We start from the raw sequence: 8,795 nt of genomic DNA, 5'->3' as shown, positions 1-8,795 counted from the left end.
GCTGCAGAGCCAGAATCCAGTGAGGTCTGTCTCTCCATAACCCACACTCTTTCCACACCACTGCCTTGCCTCCCGGGATGGGAACTCTGTGCCCCTGTGGCTGCACCTTTCCACCCTCCCCTGATGTCTTGCAGGCTCCTTGCCCATTTTTTGTTGGCACTTCTATCATATTCCATCAGCCAAAGCCTGATGTCTCTGGGTCCCAGGCACTGGCTGGGTCCCTTTTCCCTGGGCTTTCCTACTGCAGGCTGCCTGCAGAGGCTGTGGCCCATTGTCACTTCCAGGCTGTGGAGGTGGATCCTCTCAGTGTTGGGGGTGTCTGGACAGTGCCTAGGACCCAGCTCCACTTTTGCCTTCCTTGAAGCCCTGGTCCAGAGGTGGCCAGAGCAGTGGAGGAGGTGTGGGCCCCACAGGAAGCAATGGGGACAGGAAGGAGGTGGGAGAGGGAGGAGGTGGTGGACTGAGGTGGAACTGGGGTGCGGAGGGTGGGCGTGACTTTGGAGGGAGAGAGGTTGGAGCAGACTGGAGTGGACAGCTTATCCTGAGCTGAGTTAACTGGGAGCAGAAGCATCAGAATGAAACCTGAGACCAGCAAGAAGGCTCTGGAGAGGCAGAGAGGAGATGGGGCCGGCCGTGCAAGTGGCCTCTTCAGGGCACTGGCCTTTCTTCAGACATTGGTGTGGTGGTCCAGTGGGCTGGAGACAGCCATCTTGGTCACCCTCATGTCTCCCATCCTGGCTTTAGAAAAGTTCTACCTTACATCTGACCTCCACCCTCCAGCCACACACGCCCTTGCTCTCAACAGCTCACTCCCTCCACGGCCAGCAATGAGGACTGTCTCTTCCCAGCTGGCCCTACCCTTGGCCTTCCCAGGCCCGCAGCCTGACCCGAGGCTCACTCTCTAATGCCCCCTCATTCAGTTGTGGCCTTCTCACAGTGCCAGCTCAAGGAGAGATGCATTTTCAAGCCCAGGTTTCTGCCATAACTATTTCTTGTTCCCTCCATCCTTGACTAGAGTACAATTGCAGCCCACGGCTGGTGCTAGTGAAAGTGGTAGAGAAATCCACTGATGATCCAGAAATGAAGGCTACACCATAACACAGAAACCTCAGGATCACAGCTGAGCCAAATGGGAACCAGCTGCCCTCACTCGATCCTGATTTTTTTTTTTTTTTTTTTTGGTTTGAATAGATCTTTAATGGTCTTGGAATCCAGCCAAATGGGAAGAGAGGGGCCTCTGAGATGCCATGGAAAATCCTTGAAGCAAATAAAAGGTGGATGAATCATAACACTGGACTGCTTTAGGGATGGCTGGGACAAGGGAGGGTAGAGGGAAGATTCTTTCTCGATTTTCTCCCCCAAGCAAACAAAGTAAGTACCAAGCAAAGGGGCCCCATGCAGGCTGAGGCAGGTTTGGAAAAGAAAGTTGGTGGGGACACTGCACCCTCTGAAGCCAGAAAGGCTGGGGCATTCCCTCTGCACATCCTCGCAGGCAAGTCCAGCTCAGCCTCAGGGCTCTCTGGATCTGAGACCCCTTAATCCATGGTCAGGGGTAATGGAAGGCATTTTCCCAACTCAGATGGAGGTGGCAGGGCCACCACCTTTGAGCATCCTTCATGTTTGTGAGCAGCGTAGGTGTCCCTGGGTAAATGCTTTGGCTGGAAGAGATGTGCAGTGAGGGAGCCCTGAGCCAGCCCCAGAGCCTCCAGACCACTAGAGTCAGACGTTAGGAGTCCACCATCATCAAACAGCATTTCACATCAGCTGCTGGGGCTGATTTGGAGCTCCAGAGAGCCAGCCTTTTATTTTGCCAAAATTGGACATTAAGAGTGCAACAATCACCACCCACTACCGTCATCATTTCATAAAAGAAAAAGACAATTTAACAGTCGGAAGGACATTCTCTCAGACTAAGCTCAGCCCTTTAGATAAAGTCAAGCTAACCCCATAAAAGATTTACTGCATTGCACTTACTTTTTTCAATTGCTTCAGACTACTGAGAAACACATCAAATCTGTGCCCTGTCTCAGCATTTCCCATGCCACCTCTTTGTACCTCAGAGTCCTCATCTACACGATGGGAATATGACCACACTGTCAACTGCACAATGTTCAGAAAATCACCAAAAGGGATGGAGAAGGGGAAGCACACAGAAAAATACCAGGATCTCCTGCCTGTCAGGAACAAGGATGGTGATGATGAGGGTGACGACGATCCTGCAGGAGCGATGCCTTGCAGGGGTGAGGGGCCTGGCTCTGGGCCCAGCCTCCAGCAGGGCTGCCACACTTAGCAAGTTCTTTAATCTTTTTGTGTCTCTTTTTGCTTCTGTAGAAGTGAGGATAATAATAACAATAACAGTAATAATAATAATAATAACTACTTCTTTGCATCTTTTTGTTTGAGACATAAAATCCCAGGCCCATAGTAAGAGCTCAATAAATGTTAGCTATAACAATAAATGATTACTATTATTAGATACAATAACACCTACCCTAGAAACTGTGGGTAATTTTTAGGGGTTCACTGGGGACTCTAGTCCTAAATCGATTTCCCAACAGCGGGAGTACTTGTCTCCTCCTCCTTCTTCTTGTGCCCCAGACCAGTGTATTTTAGACCATGTTTCTGAAATGTTGCCTCCTCCAGGGGACTAATCAGAGCTTCAGTCTCTAACTTCCTTCTCCATCTCGCCCCACTGCAGTGGAACTTCCCCCTGTACTTCTCCCTGAACCGAACTCTTGGAGTCTTCTTCTAAGGCCATGCCTTGCTCCCAAGTTCATGATTTACTTTAAACAGGATTGCTACTTCCACCCCCAAGTACCCCCTCCTCGCCCTTTGGAAGTCTTGATCAATGTGTCCCCTGCATCCTGGAGGTTCCTGGTGGGCACAGCTTGGGTGGTGCAGTGTTTTTTGTGCATGGTGTTCATGACAGAATTGCTGCAGGCTGCACAAGGTGTTTGCAATGATGGCGATTACAAGAAACCTGCAGAGCCGCAGAGCTGTGTCCCCAATGCTCTGGTCACCATTCACCGGCACAGACTCCCCTCTCTGTGATGTGGGCACCCCTTGGTCTTGCTTCAGAGCTATCTTTGATGGGGTTAGAAAAGTCTAGCAGGCAGGTGGGAGACCTAGTCACCACCTGACATCCCCGAGGGCCAGGCCTGTCAGCAGCCAGTACCGAAGGGCAAGAGCAGGCAGGCAGGGCTGGGGCTGAGTGCCAACCTGGGGAATGACATCTCTGTGGCACTGTGGTTGACTATCCAGGGCACGTGTCTACAAACTGGGATAGGAGGCAGGACAGTGGAGTAGAGAATAGACTGAAAAAGATGTCCAAAGTGGAACAAAGGGAGGAGGGGAAGAGGAGGCACAGGGACCTCTAGTCCACACCTCTGAGGTCCTGCGGATTTGGAAAATGAAGGAAGGGAAGGGACAGGCTGTCACTGCCACAAAGGACAGGGCCTGGGCAATGGGCTCACAGGTAGCAGGAGGGGTGGAGACAGTGGTGTGCTGGTAACTAAAGTGTGCTGCTGAGCCTAACAACCAGCTCTCTGAAAAATGCATAGATGTGTATATATACAAATATATATACATGTAAATGTGTATTTATGTTTATGTCACAAGTTTACTAGAAGTTTTACTGCTATATTAGATATGTAGCATACAGTTTACAAATAATAATGAAATCTACAATACTCTTTTTTTTTTTTTGAGATGGAGTCTTGCTCTGTTGTCCAGGCTGGAGTGCAGTGGCGCCATCTCGGCTCACTGCAAGCTCCACCTCCCAGGTTCACGCCATTCTCCTGCCTCAGCCTCCCGAGTAGCTGGGACTATAGGCGCCCACCACCACGCCGGGCTAATTTTTTGTATTTTTAGTAGAGACGGGGTTTCACCATGTTAGCCAGGATGGTCTCGATCTCCTGACCTCATGATCCACCCACCTTGGCCTCCCAAAGTGCTGGGATTACAGGCGTGAGCCACCGCGCCTGGCCCTACAATACTCTTTATTATAAACTTGATATAGCCAAGTGACCTCACGGAATGCTTTCAGTTGGCTTTTGCCAAACTCTTATGCCCATGGCTGGCCAGTGGCTGCAACCAACAAACCAGCATAGCCCCCACATGGATGTTAGCTCCCATGTTCATCTTCACAGTTAAGATGAACGTGAAACGGTGAGGATGAATGTTGGAACTTACTTGCTCCTCAATGATGTGAGTGACTTCTTGGCTGAATCAGATAATGGGTTTTAAATACCGGGAGATTATTTTGTATTTTTTGGCTATTCATAATGTTATTATCAATGGGCACAACATACTTTTAATTTTAATCTACATTATAAACATTTTCCCCATCACTTTATTGAATTTAGACCAGAGCTGCCCAGTAGAAATGCAATGAAAGCCACAGATATTATTTAAAATCTGCTAGTAGCCACATTAAAGAAATAGACGAAATTAATTCTAATATATTTGACATAATATATAGAAAACACTATTCTTTCAACAGATAATCAACATAAACATTTTTGATGATATATTTTACATTCTTTTCTTCCATTCTGAATCTTCAATATCTAGTACGTATGACATATCTAAGCTTGGACTAGCCATATTTCAAGTGCTCAGTTAGCCACATGGAACTAGTGGCAGCTGTGTGAGGCTGGGCAGCTCCAGACAATCAACCAAACAATAAATCAAGCTGTGAGTTGTAGTGCTTGCCAGTTCACTTGGGGTAAATTCTCCCACAAAGTTGATTTCAAGCTACCAACATGATGTCACTGATTACAGGCTGGAAAGAGATGTGAACACCATGGTATGGGATTTCTGCATGTAGATTCAATAAATGTCAACAACCACAAGAACTTAGATAATAGTAAAGTATAATAAAATTAGAAAATGATGAGTTTTAAGCATTTCTTCCCTTTGTTTTTAATGCAATGTATTTAACTATAATTTTACATAATTTAATTTGAATTATGGCTATGTTTAATAACAGCTCACAACGTTCTTGAAAATTTAACAGTTGGCTTTTGCAAACCCTTTCAGTTTGCTCTACCACAACAGTAGTCAGCTATAAGAACACAGGGAGGTCTTCAAATGAGACATGTGGTTTTTTTGCAAGGGTCAAAATGGGATTTATGCTCAGTGAAACTTAACAGGCACTTATTGAGGTACCATCTGGCACAGGGATGATGCTGGAGGGTTGGCGCAGGACAGGGTGGATACAGAATGAACACAATATGATTCTGGCCCTCAGAGGTCTTGAGGTTCTAAGGAGGCACAGATGATCACAGTAATAATAATATGTGCAAGTTAAAATGGTGGCCCTGAGGGTTGTGGATCCCAGAGGTGGCAAGGTTAAAGGGCATTTGGGTTCCAGACCTGGCTCTGTCTCTAAGTCACTGCCTCACTTTGCCCTCAGTTTCCCTGCCTGTTAAATGAGGGGGTTGAGCTGGGTGAACCCCCAGGTTTCCGTCCAGCCTCCAAGGTGGGTCTTCCAATGTAGCGACTGAAGAGGGTGGTTTTCTGGATTAAAGGGCATTGGAGCTGGGCTTTAAAACACTGCCTTCTCCAATGTCAGGAACTGTGAAGGTAAAAGGGGCAGGAACATGAAAGAAGCTTTGGGAAGATGAGATCCCTGGGCTGAATGCAAAATAAAGAAGGAAGAGTAAAGGGGCTAAGTACCAGAGTTTTAGGGGTAGGAGTGATCTTAGAGTTTATCTAGAGATCTACTAGGCCAGGGCTTCAGTTTACAGATGGGGAATCTGAGGCTTAGAGACGTTAAATAACTTGCCCCAGGTGATGCAGCCAGAAGGTGGCAGAATCAGGTCCGCGTGACTCTATATAGATAAGGATATATGCAATGTATGCTTTTTATGCCCAAACTCACACCTTCGGGTGGCTATTCCAGATAACAACTTATTTCTAAATCTTTGGGTCTAGGATAATCATGGATGAAACCAAAACTAAAATTTTTCTTCTTATATGAAGATGGTTGGGTCCAGGATACTCAAAAGGATGTCCTGAGAAAATGGCATGGAATATGGGGCAAATTCTATGAAAATGCCTAAGGAAAACACAAGAACTGATAAAGATGACAGAGCAATTTGCTTACATTAGCCCCTGAGAAAGGTCGAGGTGTTTGGGTATCTCAGCTTTGCATCTGCTGTCAGGAGGTCCCAGCAGCTTCCTCTTTGCATCTGAACCCTTAGCCCAGCTGGCCTGGTGTCAAGCAAAACACAGTCGGCAGGCTGGGAGCCCAGGCAGGCCTATCCCCTCCATGCACCGAGACAAAGGCTCCACTTCTAAAATGTCTCCAGGCCAGTGGCCCAGGAGGTTTGAGTCTCCCACAGACGGACCCAGTAGGCCAGGCTCAGTTGGAGATTTTAATTTTGGACTCGTCAGAGTTCCAGAACTCTGGAATGTGGCAGCATGGAGAGAATTCCCGGCTCCTGGCCTGCAGACTTCCCTTTTCTCTTCCTACCCCTGGTTTTGCCCCCTCGCCTACACAACCACAATCTGCAGACAGCCTAGAGGTGTGCCCAGCATCCGGCAGTCTGTTCTCCAGAGGACAGGACTGAGCGTGGGCTGGGAGTCACTGGGGAGGGAATGCTGAGGTTTTAGGTAGCTGAGCGGGTCTAGAAGGGGAGTGTGGTCCCCATGATCATGGCCCTTGGCCCTGCAGACTCCTCACTCTGCGGAACAAGGGCAACTAGAAGGCCCAAGGCAGGGGCCCCTCTTGACCAAGTCTAACGGGACTTTGGAGACAGCACCCACACTTGGGACACCAACTGGGGGAGAACCAGGCACCCAGGCCAAGCTTCCGGTGTCAAAGGACAAGAGGATGGGATAGGAAAGGAGAGGTGCAGAGCCTGTCAAGGAAATGGGAATGGGAAATAAACACGGAGATAAACCTTGAAGGTGAGAATAGTGATCATCGCTATAGTTAATTGAGGGTTTCCTGTGTGTCAGGCCATGAGCTACATTCTTTAAGGATATTTCTTATTAAATCCTCAACAATCCTATTAGCACCCCCCCACACCAATTTATATTAACAAGGAAATTTAGGGCCAGAGGGACTATGAAACATGCTTAGGGCCACCAGGGTGAAGTGGCCGGCCATATTCTCTCCTACCTAGGGAGAGAGAAATTTTACTGTCTCCCTCTCGTGTCCCAGATCTGGCACCTGAAGACACAGGACCAAGTTCTGGAGTAGCAAGGGTCCTTAGGGTTTCCAGAGAGGAGGGGTACTCTGTGTGGGGCCAACAGTTAGGGTCTGGGAGGGAAAACGGTGAAGCTGGAGTCAGCCTTTGGGACTGGGCAGGAACTGCAGAGATGGTCAAAACCAAGCAAGGGGCCCAGTGACCCAGTGACCCAGGGAGGAGCCAAGTGCGTTAGGGTGAGAAGCTTTTCAGGTATTTGTCCCAGGTCTTGCCAGAGGGTGGCAAGAGTGGTTCCCAGCATCTCTCTGTAGGCAGCACCTATCACAGGTGGGGTGGGGTAGGGTGGAGCACCACAGCCTTCTCCCCCTTCCCCAACACACCCAGGCCGAACCTCCCACAGTCCCTGTTGTTTTGACGGCCTGGTCAGAAGCTGCAGCTTGCCACACTCACCCTCTCACCCTCTAAGGACTGCAGTACAACTTTCCAAGTGCTCATTTGTGGTTTCCAGCCCCTCGATGGTGTCATTACAGAGATTCCCCCACGCCACCCTGACTCTGCGTCAGGGGTGTGTATTCATCCAGGCACACAGCTGGACACTCAGAGGTTTAAGGGCCCCAGGCGTGAACCCTGGCCCCACAACCCAGCCCACTCCTAAGTGCTGCAGAGGAGGTTCCTTGTGTGGTGGGAGAAGAGGCCTGAGATCAGAGAGCAAGGGAAAGGCTTGGCCTTCCAGGCTGGAGAATGAACAGGGACCCAGGAAGCAGGAAAGGTCTATCTCTAAAACTACTTACTCAAAGGAGGACCCCAGAGCTATGTTAGAAGGAGTCTGGGGCCAAGGCTTGAGGAGGGGTAGAGGGGAGGGCAGATGCAGTAAAGCCAAGCTCCCTGGGCAGAAACGGTATGCTGCTGCGGGCACACAAAATCACTTCAGGTTGCATGGCACAGCCTGTGTTATGGTCATGGCATGATTTTGGTGTATATTAGAAGATATGTAAGTCAGTAGTTAACAGAGTTTCCTTATCAAACAAATATACTAGGTCAATATATAAGCCAATTAAACAAGATACATATTAAAGAAAATAACAGGACAAGTGGTTTGTGGATACAGGCAAACTTCTGATGGTGGCCCCTGAATGACCGTAGCTTGGGAAATATTTGAGTCATATAAATGTGAAAAAGGGCTGAAGGGGCACCCCTGGAGAGGCAAGCAATGCCAGACTGGGCTTGCATTAGTAGCAAGGGCTGCAGACACTCCTGAGGGCTGTGAGGAGCTGGGTCAGGAAGCTGCTGGTGCAGGCAGCCTAGGATTTAACCATGTCTTCTCCCTAGGAGTCAGTGTCCTTGGAGTTGGAGGAGGGAGACCAAGAAATGTCCACAAACATAGAAATATTTGTCAAAGAGGAAGAGGGTCTGATTCTCTTCTGTGAAACTCCACAGAGCGGAACAACGACGTGGAAGTAGATGTTAGAGGGAGGCAGATTTCAACTCACAATGAGGAAGAACACGCTGGCCATGAGAACTGCCAGCAGCTGCACTGTGGGTCTGGTGCATGCGTGGTGAGCTCCATTTCGCTGGTGCCTCCCAGCAAGCACAGTGCAACTGTGGTGCTCCAGGAAGGGGAGGTGGAAGGGAGACACA

This window comes from Pongo pygmaeus, chromosome 10, assembly GCF_028885625.2.
Source record: "Pongo pygmaeus isolate AG05252 chromosome 10, NHGRI_mPonPyg2-v2.0_pri, whole genome shotgun sequence".
In the NCBI taxonomy this organism is placed as follows: domain Eukaryota; kingdom Metazoa; phylum Chordata; class Mammalia; order Primates; family Hominidae; genus Pongo; species Pongo pygmaeus.
This window is presented reverse-complemented; position numbering follows the sequence as displayed.